General features: G+C 35.9%; 1 long non-coding RNA gene across 1 annotated transcript; it reads right to left on the bottom strand.

The window, feature by feature from the left end:
* Window positions 1-303: 303 nt before the first annotated feature.
* LOC306652142 lies at window positions 304-8,084 on the bottom strand. The gene is made up of 3 exons (XR_013761313.1): window positions 7,941-8,084; window positions 2,593-2,827; window positions 304-885 (listed from the first exon to the last, which is right to left on the bottom strand). It is a non-coding gene; the product is annotated as an uncharacterized lncRNA (long non-coding RNA).
* Between the last annotated feature and the right edge of the window lie 807 nt (window positions 8,085-8,891).

The raw sequence follows: 8,891 nt of genomic DNA, 5'->3' as shown, positions 1-8,891 counted from the left end.
AATTTGAGGCAGGTCACAGAACTTAGAAACAGCATGTCTCAAACAATTTTTAAAGGGCTTGTATTGGAGTTCAGGCTTGTAGATTATGATAAAACAGTAACCTTACAGATCATCCTTACCTAATCACAATTCTTTTAAGCATATGTAACTATGTCAATGAGCTAATACAATGTTTATTTCCTTAATATCTAAACTCTATATGACCTAAGACTATTCTTATTATTCTCATGGTTAAAGTGATAGACAAGTAATCTCACGTGACCATTTCTACTAGGTCTCATCTGTTTAATATCTAAATTGCTGAGTTAAGGGCTACAGGAGGGCAGTGGTCCCAATGGTTCCTGTGTACAAATGTTTATTATAGGGGTGACATATACTTTGTAGGAAGGAAGGAATGTTGTGAAACCTTATTCTCTTACCTCACCATCATACATAAACAAAAATATTGTTAGAATTTAACCAGCCTGTTGGAGACAAAGGCAGATCTATATCTATTTTCTCCAGAGGCTTTCAGGGACTCATTGCACAGTTGCAAAATTATTTTTAATTTTGTTAGTGGTAAAGACCCATTGTTTTTCAGATTGTAGGTAATATTTTCTGGAATTTTTGTTGTATTCCCCTCATCCCCTTAAGCAATCTGTTCAGACTGAAATGAGTAATATATTATCAGAAAAACACAGCAGAGAAAACACCATGCTCTGGAGCAAAACATCTGGCAATTCCTTTTAGGATGAGCCTTTGCAAATATCCTGCACAAGATCTTTGTCAAGCACTGGATGGAATTCCAAATGCCTCCACAGCTTCCCCTTTTTTTATTTTGTAAAGTGAAGATGTCTTCTTGAATTTTTATTCTCTTGACTAGTCTGTGGATTACTCAGGGGATGACTGGAAGAGAAAGAATTAAAATTAAAGTACATACTCCAATGAAGCTATATTGTAATATTATAATTAGGAATGTACTATTAAATATAGTTGTTTTTATATTATGAAACATTTGGGAGGCCAAATTATCTGCTGGAATAACCAAGAGATGAGCCTGACTTAACATTTTTATTTGTAGTTTTAAAGCATTGATATCTGGTGCTATATTAGTATTATTCCAAACTCCTCTAAGGTGAGTTTTAACTTGTTCCCAATTAGTATTATTATCAACCTTTAAGGGAATAATACAAATCCATTTGTAGTTAGCATGACATCTAGAGTACATTCTAGTTAGAATATTTTGAATCTCATTTCCCATAAAGAGAATATCTTCTTCAAGAGCATTAATTCTTGTTTCTAATTTTTTATCAATTTGTTCTTGTGCTGCTAATGCCACAGAGACATTATGTGATAAATCATTTACGGGTGAAGCAGTATGAATTTCCTGTAAAAGCGCTGTTGTTGAGAGAGCAAAAGAAATGATTATCCTGATTAAAGCTGTTATTCCTAGGATCAAAGCTGCAACAAATATTTTTGGTCTTACAAGTTCATTAACTGTTTTTAAAATTTCAACACCTGAGTCATCATACCAAGATTTTGTAAGATTAACTGGCAATATAACATAATTAGGTTGATGTACAATTAAAAACACCTTTAAATCTTTAGACATGGTTGAATTAACACAATTAGTAAAAAGAAAAACATGGCAATAAATGTTATAAGCTTCCTTACTTTTAGTCATATTGAAATTATTTATGGTAGACATCAGAATAGCATGAGGAGCATTTATACAAGCATGTACTGCAAAGTCATTAGGTATACTTAACTTAGGTCTTTGAAATAATACTATATTAGTAGCTGCTAATAGTCTATGCAAGTCAGGAAATTACGAGAATTTACCATTTATAAGGTCACTCCGATAGATAGGTGTTACCCATCCAGGAGTAAACCATCTATGAATAGGTTCATTGGTAAGAAAAGGGTTAAAATTAAAATGTTCCATTTTATTCCATCTTATCTTTAAACAATGTTTATAATCAAAATCAGGAGAAGACACAGAATAATCTGTAATAGTAGTTGCAGAGCCTTGTGGCTTAAACTGTAGTGCAGTATGATGAAAACCACATTCAAACCATTTTGAGAAATCTGTTTCTAAATTGAGTAGATTCCAAGATCTGTCTTCACGACTATTCAAGTCATCACACAGTTTAAAAGGAGGTGGTAAAGCCACTGAAATATTTGTATCATTATAATTAGCATATTCAAGTGAGGTTATCTCTAGGGACCATATATCTCTTTTGTTGTCTTCTTCTCCTGGAGAATCAGTAATGTAAGTCCTATAACTTAAAGGGAGACATCCCAGTGGCACATGTAGATTATCTGTACTAAATCACATTGGTGTCTTTTCAGTAATTCCATGAAATGTAATTGTAGATGCTATTTTATGTGGTATTAAAGAATCTGAAATCCCTCCAAGTAATTGAGGCTCATTAGTAAATACTTTAATATTAGATCTGCTCCAAGTAGTTGGATGCAGTAAGGGAGGATTTGGAAAATAGGTCCAGTAAGCTTTCCCTTCATTATCATAAGCATGAATAGGCAGTACCTGAGTCAAAATGAGAGTAATCAATGCAAAAAACAAAGCCTCTGGAGTTTTCTGGAGCTGTTCACCATGTGTTCAGCAGCAGCAGTCAGGCATTTCACTTGTCCCCAAGTCGGCAGGTCTGAGTTGCGAGTTGCGGATGATTGTGCAAGGTGAAACTTTTTCATCTTAAATACTAGCCCATTTTTGTCCATCTGATTGGGTTGGTAAGGGATCCAATACTCTTTGTTCTTCCTCTTTAGAATAGGGCTCATTGTAGTGACCTATCAATCTGTCTGGAATCCACAAAGGTGTTTCAGCATCCTATGGAAGTACACAAGCATAGCCTCAACCAAATATCAGCAAGACATCAGGTCCTCTCCACTTACCAGATAATAAATCTTTCCATTTTGCTAAACTTTGTTTTGACCTTTTACTTTCCCAATGTCTCATCATTGCAGTATTTCCCTCCTTGTCAGTATTTAGATGATTTAAAACAAATAAAGGATGTTATAAAATATGTTGTGGGGAAGAGTATTTAAGCTCTCCCTCTTTTAGCTTATTTATTTTTATTTATTTTTTAATCTTTGATGGCTCCTTTCTACTATTGCTTGTCCTTGTGGGTTATAAGGAATTCCTGTAGAATGAGAAATATTAAACCCTGAACAGAAATCTTTAAATGGTTTCGATGCTTAAGCAGGAGCATTATCAGTTTTTAATTTTTTAGGCATTCCGAAAACAGAAAAAACAAAGGAATAAAAGTTGAATCACATCCTTGTAGGCTTCCCCAGTTCTGGCTGAGGCCACAGTAACATGAGAAAAGGTATCAACTGTAACATGAACATAAGACAATTTTCCAAATTCTGATATGAGTTACATCCATTTGCCATAAGACATTAGGTAAAAATCCTCCAGGATTAACTCCCATCTGTGGAGAATGAATAAATTTAGGACAAACATGACAATTTTTAACAATAGTTCTAGCTTCTTCTCTAGAAATATGAAATTATTTTTGTAAGGCAGATAAATTTTGATGATGATTTTTGTGTGATATAATAGCTTCTTCTATAGCTGTTAAAATAAAATTTTTAGTTAAGTGATCAGCATGGGTATTCCCCTGAGCAAGGGGAACACATAATCTGGAATGTCCCCGAATATGACCTATAAAGAAATGTGAAGTTCTGTTATGAATTAGGTATTGAAGTTCTTGTACCCTATGTATAATTTTAGATGAAAAGGAGAGAGTTGCTGTTCTATGGTTGGAAACAGTTTAACAATGTATAGTGAGTCTGTGTACAAGTTAAAGGGTTGAGCAACAGTCTTGAAAGCATAGATGACAGCTTCTAATTCAGTTCTTTGTGCAAACATTTCTTGTGTCCATTGAACTGTGGGTTGAGAATTAATTATTGTAACTGCTTTTCCATTTGATTACCCATCTGTAAATATTAACATAGCATTGTTAATTGAAGTCGAGGAGCACCATTTAGGAAGTATTATTTCTGTTTGAAGTAAAAAATGTAGTAAAGGATTATCGGGCAAGTGGAAAGAAATTTTTCCTGTAAAATTTAGAAATGCAATAGCCCATTGATCATCAATTTGTAATAATTGGTCAAATTGTACTCTTGTGTAAGGAATAATTATTTCATGCATTTCACAAGCAAACAATTCTTTACTTCTATATCTTGCCTTTAATACCAAAGAAGCTACCATAGTAGGATAAGGCATTAATAGTTTATTTCCTGATACTGGTAAGTGTATCCATTCAAGTGGATCATTTTGCCATAAGCAACCTGTTGGAGTATGTTTTGTTTTTAGCACAATAAAAACCCAAGGCAATTTATAATTAACTTGTTGCAGGTAATGTTTTTGAATTGCAGTTTCAACCACTTGTAAGGCTTGATCTCCTTCTTTAGTTAATACTCTACTTGAGTTAGGATCTGAATCACCCTTTAGTATTTCAAACAAAGGTGTTAAATCATTAGTTGAGAGTTTTAAATAAGGTCTAATCCAATTTATATCCCCCAATAATTTTTGAAAATCATTTAACGTTAATAATTTGCCTTTTTGAATTTGTAACTTTTGAGAGCTGACACAATCTGTTTTTATAGTTCTTCCTAGATAATTATAAGGAGGTTCCGGTTGAATTTTTTCAGAAGACACTATCAGACCCCACCTCTGTAAATCTTTAATTAAATCCTGTAATATTATTTGTAACAAATTGCTTTGAGAATGTGCAATCAATATATCATCCATATAATTAATCATATAGCAGTCTGGATACTTTTGTCTACAATTAAGTTAGGCTTGATCTACAAACTTTTGACATAATGTAGGACTATTTTTCATTCCTTGAGGTAATACTTTCCATTGAAATCTTTGATAAGGCCTTTGTAAATTAGGCAATGGTAAACTAAAAGCAAAACACCATCTATCTAGTTTAGCTAAAGAAATAGTAAAGAAGCAATCTTATAAATCAATGACTATAATATGATAGCCTTTAGGGACAGCCAAGGAGAAGGGAGGCCAGGCTGAAGTGCCCCCATAGTCTCCATTGTATTATTAACTGCTCCTAGATCCTGCAGTAATCTCCATTTTCCTGATTTTTTCTTTATAACAAATATAGGTGTATTCCATGGACTATTAGATGGCTCTATATGTCCTAACTGTAATTGTTCCTGTACTAATTTTGTGGCTACTTCAAGTTTTTCTTTTGATAAGGGCCACTGGTCCACCCATACTGGTTGGTTGTCCTTCCAGATAATTGGGTCAGCCTGCCTGGTAACAGAGGTCCCTATGAAAAATATGTACTTTCCTCCTGTTCATCAGTTAAAGTAATATTAAGTTGTTCCATTATATCTCTTCCCCATAATGTAAAGGGGAGAGAGGGAATAACATATAGTTGAAAAGTCCCAGTTTTTTTTTTTTTTTTTTTGTCTCTCCAATGTAACATAACAGAGCTTTTTGCCACATTGGAGGCTAATCCTAGCCCCACCAAAGTAGAAGGGGATTTAGTAGTTGGCCACCTAGGAGTCCAATCATGAGCTCCAATACAAGTTAGGTCCACTCCTGTGTCTAGCAGTCCTTCAAATCTTTTGCCATTTATTTCTATAGCTTTCATAGGTCTTTGTTCTGAAATCTTTTGTACCCAGGGCACAGTATTAGTTGATCCAAAGCCCTCTTTCTTTCTGGGGCTAGTACTTGATTTGGAAGTTTAAGATAGGATATTAACAATAACTGAGCAATTCTCTGTTGAGGAAAAATCTGTACTGTCTTATATGGGGGATAGACCATAATTTTTATTTCTCCTAAATAATCTGAATCTACTACACCAGGTATTACCTGGATTCCTGCTTTTGTTATAGAACTTCTTCCTATTATTAGGCCCATATGTCCCTCAGGCAAAGGGCCAAATATGCCTGTTGGGATTAAAGTAACCTCTGATTCTGGAGGAATAATTAAGTGCTGAGAGGAAGGCAGATCTAATCCTGCACTACCTGGGGTTCCTCTGGGCAGGTTATTAATTGTTGTTGTACAAATGGATTGGGGGATCCCTAATTGTTTAGAGGGGCCTGGGGAAGTTCCCTCATCCTGTTTTTTGGATAAGATTCATTGGCTTGAAATCCTGGATAATTTTGCCTTGACTGTTTTATAGGAGGCATGTTTGAACCTCGTTGTCCTAGTCCATTAAGCAAATGGCCATCTTTATGAAATCTGAATCTACATTCATGAGCCCAATAAAATCCTTTCTGACATTTAGGACAAATTGTTTTAGGAGGAGCTCCAGTTCCCCCAGCAGTATTCTGAGGGGCCACTGGAGCTGGCACAATTGGAATCTTAGGATTAGGACAATCCTAAGCAAAATGCCCAAGTTGTCCACAAGAAAAACAATTACCTTCAGGCCTGCCAGGACAACCAGCAGGCCTAGGAGCATTAACATTTTGATTAATACCTTTAAGATATTGTGAATAAAATTTTCCTTGTAAGGCAGCAGCCATAGCTATTCCTTGAATATGAGCGGGACTACTGTCCATACAGGTTTTAATATAGTCTGAAAGAGAGCCAGTTCTTCTAATTGGTCTTAATAGAGCCTGGCAAGTAGGATTAACATTTTCAAAAGTCAATTGCTTTAGTAATATTTCAGCCGCTTCTGAATTAGTAATGATTTTAGAAATATTTTCCTCTAATTTTGCTAAGAAGTCTTCATAGGGTTCCATGCTACCTTGTTGAATATTGCTAAGAAAGGTTGTTGGGGCATCAGCAGAAGGCAATCACCTCCATGCCAACTGAGCACATTTAAAAATTTCCTCTAAAATCTTTCTAGGAAGTTTAATATGTTCTGCAGGAGTAAGCCAATCCCCTGTTCCTCTTAACTGTCCTAAGGTTATTCTATTTCTTCTTCTGTCCACCTGTGACTGTACAGAGGCTTTTGCTAATTCTTCATATTCTGTCTTCCAAAGTAAATATTGCCCTGGTGTTAAACACGACTTTGCGGTTTGTTGCCAATCAAAAGGCGTCAGCCACTGTGACCTCACATTCTCCACTAGCTGCAGAGTATAAGGGGAAGTAAGTCCTAAATCTTTTACAGCTGCTTTTAGTTCTTTTAATATTTTAAAAGAGAGAGGCTCCCAATGAGGCTCTCCTCCCTCATCTATAGCCCATACTATAGGGCAACAAATACTAACATCTCCCTGTTTTTGTGCCTCACTAACAGAACCTAGAAATCCTACCTTTTGGACTTTACTTTTTATTTTATCTGGGGGTTTAGGAAAGGCCGGCACAACAGGAGCCACCAAAGGTGGATCCTCATTATGATATCTGAAAGCAGCTTCTAAGAAGTCCTGCTCATCAGATGGGGAGAGCTGATCAGGCAGACTTTCTCCTTTCTCCCATCTTTATCATCGTCTGATTCACTTTCACTTTCACTCTGAGTTTCCTCTGTATATTTTTTAACTGAGGCTATCAGCAAAGGCTCCTATTCTAATGTTTTGTCTGGTGATCTTACCCTTTTTAATTAGCTGTTCACTTTCATGTCTAGGGTCTAAACAGTCCCTAAAAAGATTCCACAGTGCAAAAGCTTCAGTGGGGACTCTTTCATTGCCATATAATCTATGATGTGCATGCATAGCATCGCCTACCTTTTTTCAGGTTTTAACATCTAAAGTACACTGTTCAGGAAACCAAGGGGCACATTCTTGCACAAAAGGAAAAAATCTTTTGAATTGAGCTGTGACTACATGTGTTCCTCTTTTAGTTAATAAGTGCTTAGCAATATCAGTAAATAGTGCTCTTTCTTTGCTTGCACTACTTCCCATGGTAGCTGTTCTTTCTATCCCTGCCTCTCCTCCGCCTTCTCTACTGAGGGGTCCATGACATCCCAGGAAGGATCCTAGCTGTCTTGAAAAGGAAAGAAATTAATATTAATAAATGGGGGGTTTACCAGAGTGCCCCACGTTGGGCACCACTTGCTGGGGTCCAGCCCTAGCAGGAGTCCATAGGTTCCACACAGGTAAATGGGGTGCAGGGAGACAGTGTCGGCGATGGATGGAGAATGAAACACACAGACTCTAGTTCTGGTGCAATCAATCCCACTTTATTCTGAGAAAGGCTGGGTTTATATATATTTTTCTTCAGGCTATAATGACAGTCTTGTGGTTAATGAAATTAAAGAAGTTTTCCAAAGCATAGGCAGGAATTGTTCTTAAAAAGGAACTGAAAGATTATGAGAAAACAGTAACCTTACAGATCATCCTTACCTAATCACAATTCTTTTAAGCATATCTAACTATGTCAATGAGCTAATACAATGTTTATTTCCTTAATATCTAAACTCTATGTGACCTAAGACTATTCTTATTATTCTCACGGTTAAAGCGATAGACAAGTAATCTCACATGACCATTTCTACTAGGTCCATCTGGTTAATATCTAAATTGCTGAGTTAAGGGCTACAGGAGGGCAGCGGTCCCAATGGTTCCTGTGTACAAACATTTATTATAGAGGTGACATATACTTTGTAGGAAGGAAGGAATGTTGTGAAACCTTATTCTCTTACCTCACCATCACACATAAACAAAAATATTGTTGGAATTTAACCAGCCTGTTGGAGACAAAGGCAAATCTATATCTATTTTCTCCAGAGGCTTTCAGGGACTCATTGCATGGTTGCAAAATTATTTTTAATTTTGTTAGTGGTAAAGACCCATTGTTTTTCAGATTGTAGGTAATATTTTCTGGAATTTTTGTTGTATTCCCCTTGTCCCCTTAAGCAATACGTTCAGACTGAAATGAGTAATATATTATCAGAAAAACACAGCAGAGAAAACACCATGCTCTGGAGCAAAACATCTGGCAATTCCTTTTAGGATGAATGAGCCTTTGCAAACATCCT

Source organism: Sciurus vulgaris (genome assembly GCF_902686455.1).
Source record: "Sciurus vulgaris genome assembly, contig: HiC_scaffold_631_arrow_ctg1, whole genome shotgun sequence".
NCBI classification, from domain to species: Eukaryota; Metazoa; Chordata; class Mammalia; order Rodentia; family Sciuridae; genus Sciurus; species Sciurus vulgaris.
This window is presented reverse-complemented; position numbering and strand designations above follow the sequence as displayed.